General features: G+C 35.8%; 1 long non-coding RNA gene across 1 annotated transcript; it reads left to right on the top strand.

The window, feature by feature from the left end:
- The first annotated feature begins 1607 nt into the window (after positions 1–1607).
- Positions 1608–10157, top strand: LOC111085559. Its single transcript, XR_002610376.1, has 3 exons — positions 1608–2099; positions 3090–3161; positions 9534–10157. It is a non-coding gene; the product is annotated as an uncharacterized LOC111085559 (long non-coding RNA).
- Positions 10158–10163: the final 6 nt, after the last annotated feature.

The raw sequence follows: 10163 nt of genomic DNA, 5'->3' as shown, positions 1-10163 counted from the left end.
GAAGTGAACTGAGGAAACTAATATGCAAACCATTAATAATAACAAGGGGAAACAGGGGAAATTTTCAACTTCTGGTTGGCTACAGGTTAAGGACAATCTTGTATTGCTGCTATTTTAGCAAAATCCATAGAGACTCAACCACTTCTTATGTTATGACCAGGAAATTACATTTTGATTAGCATGAACACATTTTTCCAATTTCTGTTTCAAGCCTGACACTTTTACCATTTTCTAGCTCTTGGCTGCAAAGTTGAACATGCAATCAAACACTATGACGTCGTCTACGTAGATCAAGCACTTCTCCCATTATAACCCCTTTCGTGTAAACTCAAGTAACCAATCAGAACTAGTGGGTGCATTGTAAAAGCTATGTATATATCATAACAAGGAACACATTCGTGTCATCTCTCGTACTGAAAACAGTCTTAGGTCTCCTCTAATCACCCATTTCGACTTGACAGTATCCAGATGCTTGGGCTATGTAATGAAACATTAAGCCCATTCCAAGCATCTAGGCATCAACTGTTTGTGGTAATAGTTGGCAGTGATTCGAGTTACCATGTTCACCTATCTAAAATCAAAGAAGAATCTTGGTGTACCTTCCTTAATTTTGACAATCATTACAAAAGATGAACAAACACTCTTTGAAGACTATATAATCTCGTGCTTTAACATCCATTATACTTCATTACTGGCTACATCTTTAGCACAGCAAAGAGGTATCTACAGCAGTTGCTTAATTGCTTGTGTGTCATTTGAATCTATGTAATACTGTGTGTCTGTTATTCGACCTAATCAGACATCTGGTTCCAATAATACAATGACATATTCAACCAACAAATCACTGCATTGCTGTCACTGTGTTGAACCTAGATTACATGTGCAATATTTAACAATTTCAGATAATTTGATATCTCTGAACCTGCTTTCAGATGTGGCACAAAGGCTACAACCTTAACAATACTGTTAACCTCGGCTACTTCCACTTTGCTCATCATACTGATGCCCATTCCAATAAGAAGCTGGATATCAGATCGTCCATAAATGTAGAAAAATATCAGGGATTCAGTCCTCCTTTAACAGATAACCTCTTGTGTTAGTTCCACAGCTCCAAACAGGCGGGCTTAGCATGGCCATATGGTTAGGGCGTTGAACTCTCAATCTGAGAGTTGCGGGTTCGAATCCCCGTCCCTCCAAAACAAGTTTACCCTTTCAGTCGTGAGGGCGTTAGAATGTGACGGCAAAAAAGAGCAGCCCAAGATTTTATGGTTGGTGAAGATGACTAGTTGACTTCCCTCTAGTCTTTCGCTGCTAAATTAGGGACAGCTTACGCAGACAGCCCTCGTGTAGCTGTGCGCTACTTGAAATCGTTGAGGCAAACAAAGCAAGATTGGCAGGTGATTAATCTTTTTAAATTAAACCAAATTAGCTATATCTTATTCACATTATTGCCTTGTGCAAAATAATATCGTCAAATGAGATGAGTTCATGGAAAACTTAATTTTGGACTGGATATTTCAATAAGGTATAATTACAAATTAAGATTGAGCTCCATCTGTAGGGAAATATATGTTTGATAAGGTAAACGCCATTTTATCATCATGTTGATTATAGCATACCTTACTGCGCCCTTTATAAGGTATTTTCTAGTGTAGAATAGAAGACTGACGATTGTTCTAGTTTACACTGATAAGTTGATCTTAAGACAAAGAACAGCTTATTAGAGACCCTCTTAGACTTCTATAGTAATTAGTATGGTGGTTTCAGCAGGAGTACTTTAAATAATATGAACATGATGTAACCAGGCGATTGTAACAATCACCAATCCTAACCGATTTATACGCGTAAGTTTTGCAAATTCTGGTAATTTTGTCATTATTTTGTATCCTACTCTCTACGTTAACTTTCAACAGTAATTGCCTCTGGATAACATTCGGAGTACTTTAAATCATATGATGTAACCAGGCGATTGTAACAGTCACCAATCCTAACCGAGTTATACGCGTAAGTTTTGCAAATTCTGGTAATTTTGTCATTACTTTGTATCCTACTCTCTACGTTAACTTTCGACAGTAATTGCCTCTGGATAACATTCGAAGGTATTTCAGACTTTTATTATCCATTTAACATTTGGTTTAATTTTATTTGTAATGAAAAATTTTAATTGGTTCAAGTAGGATATATAAGCAAGTCTTCTCGTTATTCTTTATATATTTTTTACTCTAGAGATCTTACATGATTTTCTCGCAGCGTGATAGAAAACAAGAATTCACCTTCCATTATTTTCCCTCATATTTGCTGATTAATGATTATACTTGCATTGGTTTGCTCTGCATTTAGCTTTCCGTAACCAATAATAATTTGAGGTTCAGTTTTATATGGATTTCAAATTTCTAAAGGAGATTAGGCTCCTGAATGCAAAAAAACCATAAAGTCAATTCTAAAGAAACAATAACGTGAAACGTTTAATAAAACTTGTGCGTTAAGGGAAATAGGAAATATATCAACACTTCCCTGAAATAAAAATGCGTGAAAACCAGCAATATTGAAGAAATTAAAACAAATGTAAATAGAATAATGACATAATTATAGAAGTTATTCATTTTTGACAAATATTTTGTTACAAGACAACTTAAATAGTCCTAATTACATAGATTTAGGTTTTGTAATAATACAAGTCATTCAATATGATAATAACGAATAATTTTAACATAGTATTTAGAAGTCCTGCTCTCTCCTCTCGAGAAAAATATAAACGATATCATATGATTTCATTATAATTAGGCTCTTGTTAGTATAAATCCTAAAGTTAAAAACAAACAGCTTTTTTATAACATTAGCTTATAATAAACGCAGTAATATCAATAACTAATTCTTATGGTTTAACTATTATGCTTTCAACTTGAAAAACCAATCAATTCCTTGTGGTTTTGAATATTTACATTTATTTTGTTTATTTAATTGTAATGAGAATCTTTGGGGTAAAAATAGAAATTATTAGTAATAAATATGTTAACAACTACTGCACATATCTGTATGAAAGTAACGTGAAGATTATAACAATTAATAAACTTTGTATGATATTTGAGCCTAACGGACCATGAATGGAGTAGAAAATAATAGGACTGCAGTAAGTTGGAGAAAGGAAGATTGAATATAGTGTAAGTTTTTGTTGTTACTGTTAATTATGAGAATCAAAAATATTTTAATGGAGTAGAAAATAATAGGACTGCAGTAAGTGGGAGAAAGGAAGATTGAATACAGTGTAAGTTTTTGTTGTTACTGTTAATTATGGGAATCAAAAATATTTTAATGGAGTAGAAAATAATAGGACTGCAGTAAGTGGGAGAAAGGAAGATTGAATACAGTGTAAGTTTTTGTTGTTACTGTTAATTATGAGAATCAAAAATATTTTAACACATTTACAATTTAAATTAGAAAGACTGTTTTTTCCCTTTTGCAGATTTTTCACATCATTGGACTATTTTTTTCTCATAAATGTATCTTGTGTTTATTACTTATAACGATTTCTTAAAACAGTCGTAGCTGTTTAAAGTTTTCGAGCTTATTTTGTGTTACTTCTTTAGAAAGTTTTGTCCTCCAGTGGCTCAGCAGTATGTCTGCGGACTATGTTTAACTACAAACAAACAATACTTAAAAAGTTTTTCTCAGAAAAAAATTGTTTATATTCATTTGGTTTGGCTTGTTTTGTTTCGAATTTTGTGCAAAGCTACTCTATGGCTATCTGGGCTAGCCGTCCCTGATTTGTTAGAGATAAATTAGAGAGAAGGCAGATAGGAAACACCACTAGCCTCCAACTCTTGAGCTATTCATTTACCAGAGAATAGTTCGACTGACCGTCACATTATAACGCCCCTACGGTTGAAAGACAGATAGCGAGTCGAGCGACCTAACCAGCAGGTCACTCATTTGGCAAAAATATAATGACACAATTTATGTACAACCTAAATGTCTGGGATCATTTTATACTGTAATAGTCTTTACGTTAAGTACACCTAACTAATAACTTATTACAGGTTTTTAACGCCTCAAATTATATCTTATCTCAGTATCCATGAAATTGGCGCAGATAGCCCTGTTACTTTGCGCCAGAAAACCCCAATTCACCACCACCACTCCATGCAATTTATTTATACTATGCATTATACTACAAAATAAACTATTTAATTATTAAGTTGTTCTTTAACTAAATTAACAACGCAGCTGAAGTACAAAGCAACATTTATTAACTGTTGTTGTTTGTCATTAAGCACAAAGCTACACAAAGGGTTATCTGTGCTCTGCCCACCACGGGTATCGAAACCAGGTTTCTAGCAGTATAAGTCTACAGACATACCGCTCTGCAACTGGGAGGCTTATTATACAGGGTATTGTTGGTTGTAAGTCGTGGAAAAAAGTATACTTTAATTTCACAGGGTCAGAGTTAAATTCTGATTGATTCAGCCTTAATAAAAGGACGTGCTTGGCAAAATGAGATGCCCAGTAACAAGTATTAATACAACCTTTGCATCTGCTTGACAATAAGCAAATGACATTATAGATTAGCTTTTGTATTACTTAGTGTAACGCTAAGTTCAGTGGTGTACCGTTTTGGGTTAAAATATATGAACCAGAGGTGTAATATGAAATTTAGATCAGGTCTCTTCATAATTTGTTCTTCAATGTAAGCAGCAATTTTGGCAATATGACCCTAAGCATTATCATACACCAGAACAGGATATAGTCTGATTAAAATTTAATAAGGTCGTACAGTTGATTCCAATTACACCTCAACATAATGTCAAGTGATAAATATGCGCTTCTGAAGAACAGTAAGATATGTACGTTCATTTATATTACCTAGCATAAAATACCTGCGCTCCGCTACGGAGTTCATTGGCCCCTTAGTGATTCACAGTGGCCACCATTTACCGATGAAGTTCCTTCATACATACGCAATTACTTCTATAGCTACTCCAAGGGGATCCTTACCCAAAATACACCTCGTTCCTGGTATCTCAAGACGTTAACCACGTTTTTTTCTCGGGAGCGTGTAAGTTGAGATATGAAGAAAGTTTCAAAAAAATGAGAGCCAGGAACAAAATATCCAATGCTAGCTTTGAGCTCAATGAATCCAAAAACCTGCTAATAGACCTCTATCATACCTATATAACCTTCCGGACGGATTTTAGCTCCTTGGTACCCAATTAAATAAGGGTAGTGGTACTACACCAAATAAATAAAGACGACCACTATTCAATCCGAGTCTACCTGCCGTGTTTGGTTCTACTATCTCCATGACTGGAGGAAGACAAATAAAGATACCAACAGAAATAGATTCTCTACCAAAATAGTCTTCTTCATTGATGTACCACTGAGGATTATCATTCTCCTGTGGGTTTTTAGAGATGACCCTCTTCAAAACAAACACTGTACTTAGCAATGGGTCTAAAGTCGTTCTCATGGAGTCTGCTTCTTATTCTTTGATCACCAATAATTACTCCTGCTGCTGTCCATGCTAATCAGTGGACTGACGATTTTGTGTATATAGCAGTTATATAACATGGAGCATAACTGTTCTTTCGTTTGTGTCCAGGTGGACTGACGATTTCTACTGGGACTTTTATGTATAGAACAGTCATAATGTGGATCATAACTGTGCTTCCGATTGTGTCCAGGCTATGCATTATGCAGTGTTTGACAGCATGACCATAACCTCTCCACTATAGAGACTTGTATACGACCGAAGTAGCTGCCAGTTGTGCTTGTGGTTGTTTGGTTTCCAATATTGTACACCCCTGACTCAGGATTTCTGCAAAACCCTCTGTTAATCCTTACCAGGAAGATTTTTGCACCCATTTATATAGGAATAATAACCAAATTAGAAATAACTGCCAAAAGAGAAAATCTATAAAATCAAAACACAATACAAAAGACAAATATTTTCTTTTCAGGATGTGTGGTGATGCTGGAACCTCTGTACGTTCTCATAAAACACGCACTTAAGTGATGACGTATTGATGTGTGGAACAGCATTATAAAACCGACCGACAGTAAAATTGAGGGCCCGGCATGGACAGGTCACTTACTAAGTGACCTTGTTATAACTGGCTTATCCATCCCCGCCCAGATAAAAATCAATTTTCTCATACCCTAGGGCTATCTTACCTGGAAGTGAATTAACTATTTTAGAAAGTTTTCGTGAAGTTCAAATAATAAAATAAAAATAAAAAAGCGGCCCGACATGGCCAGGTGGTTAGGGCGCTCGACTCGCAATCTGAAGGTCGCGGGTTCGAATCCCTGTCACACCAAACATGCTTGCCCTTTCAGCCGTGGGGGGTTATAATGTGACGGTCAATCCCACTATTCACTGGTAAAAGAGTAGCCCAAGAGTTGGCGGTAGGTGGTGGTGGTCACCACCACCCACCACCAACTATTGGGCTACTTCCCTCTAGTCTTTCACTGCTAAATTAGGGACGGCTAGCCCTCGTGTAGCTTTGCGCGAAATTTAAAACAAACAAAACCAGTAAAATTGTTTTTGGCAACCGATGGATTAAAATGTTAGAATAATTAATTTCTTCGGAATTTTTTTTGTAATTAAGCACAAAGCTGCACAATGGGCTATCTGTACTCCGCCCACCACGGGTAATGAAAACCGGTTTCTAGCGTTGTAAATCCAAAGACATCCGTTGTGCCACTGAGGGGCATTCGGAAAAGATGTTTTTCCGTACTTTTTGCTTCGTCTCTTCCAAGTTTTGTGTTGGCGCTATTTTCCAAAAGTAGTTCATAAATCATATATGTGTATATATTTTTTAAATTCAAATTTCATTTAGTTTCTTAAATTCTGGTTATCGCAAGCTGAGCGTGTCCTAGTGGTTAGCATGTGAGAGTGTAGGTCTGAGGGTCCACGGTTCGCATCCTGTTGCCCCAAAACAAATCGCACACCAAACTCTGGGACAATGGGTGCTTTATAAGAGTAACGGTAAAATCCCATTCTTGAATTAAAGTAGGCCAAGAGTTGGCGGAAAGTATTGTTAATTGTTTGCGCTATCTTTCTCTTATTTTGAGCTGTTAGTCTAGCCAACGTACCCCCCGCCAAAACTCATGTTCGAGTATCATAAACAATCCAAGGTAATTAGTTCATATACAAGCTAATATCTCTATATAGTACAGAGGTTTAGTATGCTATATAAAGACGATTTTGGAGACTCAGCACGTTGTTACAGTTCGTGCTTTCCTGTCTGGTCATGCGCTATCTGAAAACTTTGCACCTTCTAGCGTTGTAAGTCCGCAGACATACCGCTGTGCCACTGGGGGGTTGTTATTAAGCACAAAGCCATCTGTGCTCTGCCCACAACGGGTATCGAAACCCGGTTTCTAGCACTATACGTCCGCAGAAATACCACTGTGCCAGTGAGAGGGGGGGGGGCTTATTACCTTCACCACCGAAAGTGGACGGAGATTGTGTTTTCACCCCTGTGTGTGTTTGTCAGCAAGATTTCTCGAAAATGACTAAATAAATATGGACGAAATTTGGTATACATTTGGACTATGACCCAACTTAGAAGTGATTAGTTTCTCGAGGGTCAAGGTTTCAGCAAGGTTATGAAAATCCAAAAAAATTCCTATCTGTTAACATGGGGACCGATTTATCATTTTATATTTGCTCTATAAATCAGTCAAATTTTGGTAAAACTTGGTGGACATATATTATAGAATATTATTCTTCATTGTCCTGCCGAAAATGGTCCGTGTCTGTTGATAATGACGGACACATTTTCGTATTTTTTGAGAATCGAAGACATTTGATTTTTATAGGTCTACATCATCTTATGCATTGCTTCAGTATTAATGGAATCTACTACTTTGATATCGATGACATTTTGTATTTGGAATCTTATAATATCTCACGCGCTGTTCTAGTGTTAGTGGCCTTGTGGTGTGCAAATGCATACTGTTTCTTGCTTTTTTAGTTAGTAAGGATAACATTATGCGCTCTACTGACTATCCCTCTAGTTTCGGCTGTGTTTATTACGTTTATTTGCATATTCAAAATCATTTTAATATAACGTACTTAGTCCTCTGTATACACCTGTCTCTGAGGGTTAGCTTCTATACATAAGATACAGCTTCTTCACTCTTATCTATATTGTCCAATCAGCGTTGATTATTTCATATTTTATTGCAACTTTTGAAATATGTTTTGAAATGATAACATACTCGCAGTTCGAGGTTCATCGCTGATAAGAAACAACATACGATGATTTTTATTTACATTCTTGCATGGGTGTAGATAATAGGTAGACTTCTAGAAATAGCCAGATTGTGATAAAACCACGTCTTATGTCTAATAATCAGAATGGACTTTCATCAGACGAACTGTTATAAGTAAAGAAAAATGAATGTTTAAATTATGCGAATATTATTTTGTTTCATTACCGTTTATAGATTGTTTGTTTTTAATTTCGCGCAAAGCTACACGAGGGTTATCTGCGCTAGCCGTTCTTAATTTAGCAGTGTAAGTCTAGATGGAAGGCAGCTAGCCATCACCACCCACCGCTAACTCTTAAGCTACTCTTTTACCAACAAATTGACCGTCACATTATAACGCCACCACGCCTGAAAGATCGAGCATGTTTGGCGGGACGGGGATTCGAACCTGCGACCCTCAGTTTGCGAGTCGAGCGCCGTAACCACCTGGTCATGCTGGCCCCGTTTATAGATAAGCAAGTTACTTGCATTGCATATTAAAACTGAACACTAGAAGGCTATGTCTATAGCTTTGTTGCAGATATTGTTTGACACTCGAAAAGGGAACACAGGTATCCTCTACTTTAGTCACAGTAAAGTTTATGAAATGCGATTTTTCACGTTTTGCTCTCCACGTTTTTATGGGTTTATAGAAACATTCATATAAAATCATAAATAATATTTAACGTTAAAATTAGCACACAATTAAAAAAAAATTATTTAGGCCTATCTATGATCTTCAAAATATTGACGACTCTACATGTTTCGACGTTGCAACGTCATCCTCAGAAGTGAATTACAAGACAAAGCTAAAGTACTTATAACTTTTTAGTAGGTCATGTGACCTGTATGCTATTTTACATAAATCCACGCTAAACCATTCAAAGGAGATCAACCCACATTCTTGCAGAAATATTCGCCAAACCTTCATCTCTATTTAATACTACATGATCTTTTCTTATGTTTTATTATTTCTAAGGATTCACGAATATTATTACCTATTACACTTTTAGGTTGAGCTAATATTACAGTTTTTTCCCATAATATTGTGTGTGTTGTGTTTCCTGTACATGTTCTGCTATGGATGAATTTTCAGTTTTTTTATTTCTTACATATCCCTTATGCTCATTTAAGCGATATTTTAAATTACGTCTTGTCTGACCAATGTAAATACTTCCACATTCACATTATATTTTATATATTCCAGTTTTTTTCAGTTAACTGTATTTCGTCTTTCGTAGTACCTAACATTTGATTCATCTTATTTATCGGTTTAAATATAGGGTAGAATATCAAGTGCCAAAACACAATAATTATGAGTCTAGAAACGGGACCCACGGCGAAGAAGTTTGCAAGACAGAGTAGTAAACTAAAACGATTGATATCTCAACTAATTTTTTTTGGTGAGATGTCAAAGAGAGAATCTTATTCCAAAGTTTATACAAGTAAAATATAATATCAAAGGAAGAAAAGTAGACTATTGTGTACAAAAAATTAAACAACAGATACTACACATCACGATTCAGCGGAAAAGAAGTGTTATAGCCAAACAAGAAAATCAACTACATTTAGCGGCAGCAAAATAAAATGATGATGAATGTTGGATTGAATGGGAAAATCGGACAGTGAGAGACACTGAGAAGTATAAGTATGAATTGGACCAGAAATAGAGAAAATTAAAAGACAAAAAGAAAGAAGATAAACAAATCAAATTGGATACATTACCTGAAGATAATCAAAGGGCTTTGGAATTTCCTAAAACATTGAATACGTCAGATGTGGTTCTTAATAACAATCAGTTGGAGGTATTAAATAAAGGTTTAGGTTTTGCTTATATATAATGAAATATTAGAGAGGAGAAGAAACGATTAATTCCAGCTAGTTTTATTACTCCGAGATTTTATGTACTTCCA

This window comes from Limulus polyphemus, unplaced genomic scaffold (assembly GCF_000517525.1).
Source record: "Limulus polyphemus unplaced genomic scaffold, Limulus_polyphemus-2.1.2 Scaffold470, whole genome shotgun sequence".
Classification (NCBI taxonomy): domain Eukaryota; kingdom Metazoa; phylum Arthropoda; class Merostomata; order Xiphosura; family Limulidae; genus Limulus; species Limulus polyphemus.
The sequence above is the reverse complement of the archived record's forward strand: the minus strand, read 5'-3'. Positions and strand labels throughout refer to the sequence as shown.